The sequence below is a fragment of the Eubalaena glacialis genome, chromosome 6 (genome assembly GCF_028564815.1).
Source record: "Eubalaena glacialis isolate mEubGla1 chromosome 6, mEubGla1.1.hap2.+ XY, whole genome shotgun sequence".
Lineage (NCBI taxonomy): Eukaryota > Metazoa > Chordata > Mammalia > Artiodactyla > Balaenidae > Eubalaena > Eubalaena glacialis.
The window spans coordinates 93,646,507-93,656,364 of NC_083721.1; the positions used below are offsets into that span (position 1 = coordinate 93,646,507).

The following is a 9,858-nucleotide window of genomic DNA, read 5'->3' on the forward strand; positions in this document are numbered from 1 at the left end:
AAGGAGGCATGACTGAAATGACAAATCATCCGAGCTCTCTTTCAATTCTTCCTCCTCTCTAGCTAGTCATCTCTAACCTATTATTTAAGGCCACCTCAAACCCTGCTTCTTTTGTACAAATTTTCTTCTTTGGGAACCCTCTGCTTTTTCCTAACCTGTTTGGTTTTACTGTTGGTACCTGTAGTTAGCACATTGCGCAGTAGAAAATTTTATTCCAATTTTTTTCCATTGTACCATGTAACACATTTTTTTTCTTCAGATATGACATCACTTAAATTGAAAAAGAAAACCATGGGAGCAGACATGTTGAAAAGAACTCAAATAATACTAAATAGTTAAAGTGGTAAGTCTTTCTATTTTTTCCTCTCCAGGACCATTTCCTTCCCAGATGTAACTACGTCAACTCAACTTTTTCACATGGGTGCCTTCATGCTTCTGTGCCTTTGCAGTCGTTTTCTTCTCTGCCTGGAAGGTGTTCTCACATTCTCTGCCCATCTTTCAAGACCCTTCAGAGCGACACGCTCTGTAGACTCTTCCTTGGCGTGCTCAGTCAGTGTTTTGTTCTCTGTACTCATTTCATTCTGCCCTGTTTTGCAACAAGCTCTTTACGTATCACCTTCACTGTAGTATGATATTCTTTCCTTGAGGGAAGGAGCCTATTTTGTTCACCTCTGTATCTCTTACAAAATCAAACCCAGCCACTCTTACTGCATACTTAGTTCAATGAACTAAATGTATATGATATAGTATATCCATTATCTGTTTTATGAGGCTTTGTCACAGCCAGACTGGCAGCATCTTTGGGACAAGGGTTGAGACTTTTTGCTTTCCTACTAAAATAAAAATGAAGTTAGTTAAAATATTACAATCACATCTTTCTGTATGTTTTGCTTTTTTAAAGAGTTCTTTAATTTACAAAAATTCATTTGAATGGCACAACATCCTATATCAGTAAGCTGCATTGGTGTAAAGAAAAAAAAAAAAAATGATCTTTTACATGGTCTTAGAGTCAGTCAGACCTGAGTTTGAATTCCTTCTCAGCTATCTGTAAGCTATGGAATCTTGGGATAATTCTTTAACTTCTCTAAGTCTCAGTTTTCTCATATTAAGGCTAAAAATTAGTCTTACAGAATTGTTGGGAAGAAAGAGTGACATGTGAGTATAAAGACATGTGATACACATTTGACACTGAACATAAGTGAAGATTCCTCTCCCCATCACACTGCCTAGGAAGTAGAGCCTTAGATGGGCTAAAAGATTGTCCAAGGCCACATGGCTGGCAAAGGATTGCAAACAGTAACAAAACCAGGAGTGGAATCAAAGCGTATGCACATACCTGTTCCCTTGTGCTTTAACTCTGGGCTGAGACTGCACATTCCTGCAGGAAGCTGGAAATTACTCACCTTTGCTATCATCCTGCTACCATGCAAACTCCATAACCTAAGATACCACTGCAGCCTGCTGCTTCCTGGTGTGATGATGAATCTGAGGCTCTCAGAGGTTAAGAGACTCATCCAAGATCAAACAGCTATTTAGGAGCCATATCTACCTTGTTGCCCTAGCTCTTGCCTCGTGTGACTGAGACACTGTGGTTGAATCTGGATGGACCCTGGGTGGAGGAGAGAGCTGCAGCTGCAGGAACAGCAACACTAAGCCTAGCTCCAGAGCATCACACAGAAAGACAGCAACTTGGTATCTCTTGGCAAGCCAGCCTCAGAACACCATGATAAGAAGGAGGAGGAGGGTAAATAAGACGAGGAGAGTGAAGACTCAGAGGGCAATGAGGTCATCAAGGATATGGACGAGATGAATGATTACAGTGAGTAGCCTGGTGATGGAGAGTCACTGAGGTGGACCTGGAAGACAACAAACAGGATGAGGACCAGTGGATAATCGAGGTAGACAGGGCAGGGTAGCCCCAGGGAGATTCCACGCCAGCCAACCTGCTCTACACCCTATGCAGAACCAGCTGCTGGTTGTTTAGGAAAAACAAAAATGAAACACAGCAAGAAAGACTTCTGCTCACCTGTTCTACTCATGAGGAAATATCACACTCAAGCCATCTCCGATTAAGAAAATGCAGATAATAAAACTGTAGGTAATTTATTAAATTACAGAGATTTATCTGTTTCTCATGAGTGAATATCTAGTTAACATAAATTGGTTAAAATCATACATCCAGTAATTGAAATTATTACCCATGAAGTGGAACTAGGGAGAAATAGATATTGACCTGTAAGGCATTCCACTTCATCCCAACACATTCTTTCTGCCAACTGCACTCTCTCTTCTTCCCATACTAAGATTTGTACAACTTCAGTTGGAAAAAAGCAAGAAGTGTGTTTAGTGAAAAAAAATAAGCCCTCATATGCATTCAACCACTATGCTTCAGTATAAGGAGGCTGGAAACCCTTTGGATGATTGGCTATTTATGATCTCATGGAAAGTGATCAGAAGTAAAAGAAATAAGAAATTTAGATGGGCTTGGAGCTCCTGTGATGTCATAGAAATGTTTGCTGGAAGGATTTTAGGAGATAAAATTCAGAGCAGTTTCTGAAATTTCTATGCTTTAGATCAGAGCTTCTCAAATTTGTGAGGTGGATATGAATTACCTGGGGATCTTGTGAAAATGCAGAATCTGATTCAGTAGGTCCTGGGAAGTCACTCGTTTTCCTTCTCTAACAGGCTCCCATGTGTGCTGATGTAGCTGGTCCTCAGACAATACTTTGAGCAATCGGGCTCTAGACCATGTTGACCATTTCTGGGTTGCTGAAACACTGAGAGCCCCTAAAATAATTGCTAATATTTGCATTTTGAAAATAGTGGTTTTATCTGTATTAATGATGGTGTAGAACCAAATCATGAGTCAAAAGTAAACTCCAGGATGAGCTTCAGTCATAGTGAAATCAGCTTTAGAACTTGTCTTAATCCATATGAAGATAAGCCTACATTGTTTCTCGTGTCTGTAAGTGCTGAATTATTCATATGAATGCTTCAGAGCAGCCTTCTGTAAATCAAATGGCGAGAATTGAATTGGGAATTGTAATGGTGAGAAATTTTGAGCTCCTAACCTGATTTACCTGGGCACTCTCTCAGTTATCTTTCTTTTGTTCTGACCTAATCATTACTGGTGATTTAGCAGCACCTAAATATAGCCCCAGAGACTCTTTCATTGCAGTATGTGATTTTTAAGCTTTGTGATTTTAAAGCCTGGGCAGGTGGATGTTAGAGTCAAAATTGAAATCTCAAGGTGTCATGTCAGAGACTTTCTAGAGAAGGTTTGCAGTTGGTTCATCCAAATGCTTTTACTTGGTTGACAAGGTTGGGCTAATATGACTCTCTCATAACAAGTTATTTGTGATAAAACACCTGATCCGACTCATTTGACAGCAATATTTTATTATTCTTTTTAATGATAATACAATATTCTCCCCACTCCCCCTCAGGACAACTTGGCTTATGTAAGGATTGAAATATTTTATATGGATGATAACGATTCGCTTCTGTTGAATAGATCCTGAATATTAGAGACTAGGAATTTGACCAAGAACCCTGATACACTGATTAGAGTAGTAAGAAACTGAGCACATTGCAAGTTACAAGCAAAGCTTTATAAGTAAGTTGAAATAATTGTCAATATAATACAAGTGTTTTTATGATGATATAACAAAAAGGTTGGCCTTTGATAATGCGTTGTCTTAACTGCCTCACAAGGTTGCTGTGAGGATCAAATAGGAAAGTGTCTTTGAAAGTGATCTATAAAGTCTAAATAGTATTTCTGCCTTAATTCTCCCCTTCTACCAATCTATTTTCCATAAGACCACCACAGGAGTCTTCTTAAAGCATCAGTTTGATGGCATCATTTCCCAGTCCAAATACTTCCAGATGCCCATTCCAACCTCCTTCTGATGAATTGGGTTTAGCTTCCCTTGGCATTTAAGAAACCTCATACTACCTTTCTAGTCTTATCACCAGTTATTTTACTGTTCTAACCTCATATTCCAAGGCTGTTTGGTTATATCTGATCTCTTCTGAGTTCCTGGACCAAATTTTCCACTGTCTCCTGGATATCTCCATCTGGTTGTTCCATAGTGATCCTAATTCTAAAGTGTCCAAAACTAAGATCGTAACCTTTCCTTATATATTTCCTATTATCCATTTAGTTGCCTAAGCCATAAAATGGGGGAGTTTTGGGAGGGGTTGTTTTGTTTTTTTACCTACACCTCTCTCACAAGCTCACTGTCAATGAGCGATGGGAAGTTTTCCTTTACCTGCCCTTCTCTCATAGGCACACCCTCTACGTTACCCACATCCATTAACTCTATCAGACATTTTTTTCAGGCCTAATATCCTGTGGTTCTTTTAGTGAACCAATATTTATGAATCACCTGCCATGTGTTGGCTACTGTATACGTTTAACATTGTTGCTATAATATATTACTACAAATTTGGTGGCTTAAAACAACACATTATTTTACACTTCCAGAAGTTAGAAGTCCAACATGGATCTTACCAGGCTAAAATCAAGGTGTAGGCAGAACTGTGTTTCTTCAGGAGGCTCTAGGGAGGACTCCATTTCCTTGCCCTTTTCAGCTTCTAGAGGCTGCCTGCATTCCTTGGCTTGTGTCACTTCCATCTTCAAAGCTACCGATGGTGTTGGTCCAGCCTGTGCTTCTGTTGACACGTCTTCTCTGACTCTGACTCTCCTGCCTCTGGCTTTCATTTATAAGGACACTTGTGATTACATTGAGGTCACACCTGGATAATCTCTCCATTTCAGAATCCGTAGCTTAGTCACGTCTGCAAAGTTACTTTTGCCACATTAGGTAACACGTGAACAGGTTCTGGGGATTAAGACACGGACGTCTTTGGTGGGAGCAGAGGTTCCGTCCACCACAGCTATCTTCCTAAGCAGTCTGAACACAAAAGTCAACATGATGATGTAGTTCCTGCCCTCAAGGAGATGAAAGACAAAGCAGTTAGATGAGTGGGCAGCTAAAATATTCTGTAGTTACTGCTGTGGAATTATAATATAAACTCTAGAATTTCTTTGGGAATCAGGGAAGACTTTGGAATGAAGTGATATCTAAGACATGATTAAAATTTGATTTGAGGTTTTTGTTACATCTTAGGAGGGAGAATAATGGCGCCAAAATAAGTTTGGTATAACAATTTAGACTCTAATAACATCAATCTGATTCTCTCACTTTTACAGTGGTTGTCAGGCTGGCTTAACATAGATATTAGTTCTGCTGCAAAGATACAAATATGGGTACTGTATGTACATACTATATTTATACACATAATCTTTATGTATATGCAATATGCCACTTAACAGATAATATAAGCTATAGAACCAATACATAAATGCAAGGCATTTTTCTATGGGCAAAGGGGAATAGCAGATCAGGCACAAATTCTGCTGTCCGGGAACTCACAATTCAGAAGGGATACAAGACATGGGCATATATATTTACAAAAATATGAGGCAGAAAGAGGTGACTACCATAAGAGAGATATAGATATAATATTGTGTGTATACAGGGCTGGAAGGGAGTACTTTCAAGTTAGAGGAAGCAGGGAAGACTTTGCAAATAATGTCTGATTTGAGTTGAAGTATTGAAGGATGGGTGGTTGGGCTTTGGTCACATTGGTGATGAGAGAAAACATTAAAAGGGTCATGTGCTCCACATTGCTCTTAAGTAGGGGAGAGGAACGCTCCTGCCAGAGATCTCTGAGTCTTTGAAACATCAGTTGAAGAGATGTGAATTCTAATTACAATTTCACCTTTACCAAACAGAATTATTCACACATTTCTATTGCTCCCACCAAATCTTCAGAAGGATTTCTGCTGCAGTCTGGTAAGGAAAATGTATAGAAATATCTTACATACTTCCTTGTTAGAAAAGGAAAGATTAAGAAATTCACAAGGGGGAAAAGTACTATTACTGAACATTTTCTAGAGGAAACACAGGAAAATTCGGAAAATTATTTTACAATAAATCATTTAGTACATATTAAGCACTGGCACTCTGCAAGACACTGTGATAGATGATATGGGGAATACAAATATTTTAAGACATAGTCTCTATTTTTAATCCATCTATTTTGAGAGAAAAAACAGAGATTGAGTACATGATAAAGCCATGTTTGATTCATGTTACATGGCTAGGAGATAAATTGGGTCAATTCTAGTGGGTCTGATTTGGGAATGCTCATGAGAGAGAGAACACCTGAGTCTGACCTGGAAGAATAAGCAGGGTTACAATAGATGAAGGCATGGTCAGAGGGCTGGAGGGAGAGTAAATTTGTAGGGATGAAATTCAGGCAAACAGAGCTGCAGGTGAAAAATCACAGAGGTAGAATAGTCAAGTCATTTTCAGGGACTTACATGTCATTTTCTTTCCCCAAATCTGAACTGAGCAGTAATCGTGGGGAGTACAACTGCAAAGAAGATGGTCCCTGACTGATGAATTTATAGCCTTGAGGAAGGTACAGAGAAAGACAATCAAGTAAAGTGTGATTTATGTTGTGGCAGAGACAAAACAGAGAGCCCAGTTTTTGCCTAGTTTAGAAGTCACCAAGACCAGAGAGAGCTACCCAGAGGATGTGGTGCCATCTGAGCTGAGTCCTGAGGGATGACTTTGAGTTGGCCAAGCACAGAGCAGGAAGATGGAGATGTCTGTGCAAAGACCCAGAGCAGAGAGACCAGGAGCACAATGCATTTGAAGAACTTCAGAAAGTTTCTTTGTGGTTGAAGTCTAGGCTTTTGGAGGAAGAAGATGAAGAAGCTTATTGATGGTAAGCAGCAGCTGGATCATACAGGATTTTGGAGACTATGTAGGAGGCTGTTTTAACTTCCAGATTAGAGTGATTGAGAGTCAAAACTATAAAATGTCACTGGGGATTAATAAAGACGTTACAGATGAGATACATGAAAGGAGATTCCTTAGAAACCTGCCTAACTGGGAGGGCACTAAAAGTGGGCTCTACGAATGTATTGCTATAGAGAACAATAAGGAAAACCTACTCAGGAGTAAAGCCAAGGTGAGAAAGACTAGGTAGTGCATCCGAGGAGAAAGGACAAAATAAGTTACAAATAGGAAAAGAAAGGTTGGGGGCCATGGAGGGCAGGAGAAATGAGGGAGAAACTCAAGAAACTCAGGATTTGCAATGAGATGTTCTTTTGCATAGAGGTGAGTGTAGACAAAACTATGTAGAAGGAAAAAAAAACCCACCAAAAAAAAAGGTAGGTAGAGGGTAGCCTTTACAATGGAGTCACCTTAGCTGGGTAAATGCAACTTGATGGATCTTTTTATCTAATGTACAGAAGAGTGGTTTGACAATTTGACCAAGATATTTAAGGCTGAATCCCCACAAGAAAAAAGCAATCTCATGAGTCTTAATTCACCTCTCCACTTTACTGTTTTTTGGTCTACATAGCAAAGAAAGGACAAAATATTTTCTGATAGATGAGCATAGTTACCTCCGTGTCAAATGTATATAGAGCTATAGTTTTATGTTTCTTGGTTTTTGGTAAAAAGAACTTTCTGATTTAGGACAGGGAAAGAAAATGTAATTTAACATAAAATTTGAACTGTGGAAAATTCAAGGGGAAATTGACGAGATTGAATCCTATCAATGAATACTGTCTTGATGACTACTTCCTTCCTCTTAAGAATGATGATTTGTCAGCTTCAGCTCTAATTTTTGGGGGCCTCAATCTTTTCCCATAGTTTTAAAGCCCTTGAAACAGACATATGTGCTTACTCTTCAAAGAACCTTTTGGTTGCCAGAGGGAAAAAATACTTAAACTTCTCCCTCCTTAACACATCTTTTCACATCTGCTGGGCATCCCAGTTCTTTCCCCTTTCCCTTCCTCACCTAACTCCCCAAAAATATTTTATTGTAAACTGTGCACACGTTGCTAAGCTCTTTTATTTTGTCTCCCAAAACACTGTGTAGACTTTGTGTAGAACAGCAACCTGATGTAGACATAAGATATATGAATATTAAGTGTACTTAGATCATCAACTAAAGGGTTCCTTCTATATACAGTCTTGCTCACACTGTCCCACTTAACCTTTTATCACTTTTTAAAACATACACAACTTCATGGCATGAGCTCATTCATCTTTGCTAAAAGCCTTCGTGGAAATCTGAACAAAAGTAGTTTCCATTAGATATTCTCCAACTCTAATGTGGATCCTTTCTTTTATCACTTCCTTTTAGTTTTTACTTTTTTTTTTTTTTTTAAATAGCTAATAGCTGTTCTTAAGCTCTTTGGGACTTAGAGTAAAAAAGCATAGTAATAAGTCATATAGCATTAGCAAAGTGTGGTCCCCAAGAATCAACCACAAAAAAGATGGCCAGAGAATTAGAGATGCAATAGACATCTTGGGCAATGGATAAAGAAACTAAGCAAGCAATTAAATAAGATCTTTCTCAGTAGCAGGGGAAAAAGTGATTAGAGGACTATCTATTGATGTACAATTTGGGAAGAAACTCAAGACCATCATGTAGGGTATCTTAAAGATGTCAAGACAACCACTCTTGTCTTTAAGATACCCTACTTGGGAGACATCCCATGCAATCCTGTGGCAACATTTATCAAGCATTTGGTTTAGGTCTGTAAATCCAGGTGCAGGTGAAGATGTACTTTTGTTGTTGCTCTTTCCTGACTCCAACCTAGATCAAACTACTAACCCACCACAATTCTTTTCTTACTACTGATTTTCTTCTGATTATATGGCCAGCAAATTTGTTATTTTTAAGCTAGTTTGATAGTGAGTAGCAGTTAGAAAATGTGGTCTGTAGATGTAAATATACTTAATAACCCAAAGCCCTATGATGGCACCCATGTGCAGACTGGGATCATAAACCAGAGGACCTTCCCTTCACTGGATAGATAGTTTTAAACTCCTTGGGGATTTCCCATCTGGTTGTAAGATGTCACATACTAAGAGAACAGGTAGGTTTCAGTCATAGGCATGGAAGGAGACAGAGGTAGTAACGACCTACATGTGGTTTAGCTCACATCTTGCTCTTCTACAGTCTTGTAGATTTCAGTAGCTAAAACTAAGAAGTTCTCAGTTTCACAATACAACAACATTCATTTTACTCAGGTCTGAAATGTATTAAAATCTTGACTTAGCTGGGGAAAAAAACCACAAAAACCTAAATTCCTCCTTACCTGTCACGTCAATATAAATTTCAGATGGATCAAACAATTGAACTATAAAGAATGAGACTGTCAATACAGAAGATAATATGAGCAAATTAAAAAAAAAAATCTTGGAATGGGAAATGTCTTTCTAAGCAAGACACAAAATCCAGAAAACATAAAGGAAACACTAATACACTTAAATAACAAAACACAAACATTTCTGCCCAGCACAAAATAACATAAAATTCAAAGGAAAATTGAGCAAAATTATTTACAACACACATGACAAAAAGTACTGATTTTATTTATCTATAGAGAGCTCTCATAATTCCATATGAAGAAATTAATAAAGAAATAGAAAAAATGTACAAAGTAAAGAAAGACATTTAATATAAAAAGAAATACAATGGCTTATAAGCATAAGAAAAGATGCTTTACCTCAATTTAAAAATGCAAATTAATACAATAATGACATTCCACTTACAGTAAAATGGAAAAGATAAAAGAGTGATAATTACATTTTTGGCCATAGTGGAGGGAAATGGGTACTTTAATACACTGTTGGTGGGAGTGTAAATTTGTATAACATCTTTGAAAGTCAATCAGGAAATAGTCAAAAAAGAGAAAATATCCTTTGATCCAACCTTTCTACTTGTAAGAATTATCCCTTAAGTGTACTTCCATTCATGTGC

The 9,858-nt window shown here is 38.1% G+C and overlaps 1 pseudogene; it reads left to right on the top strand.

Moving 5' to 3' along the window:
- LOC133093012 (anaphase-promoting complex subunit 15-like) overlaps positions 1-1,916 on the top strand; it is a 36,688-nt pseudogene extending 34,772 nt beyond the window's left edge.
- Positions 1,917-9,858: the final 7,942 nt, after the last annotated feature.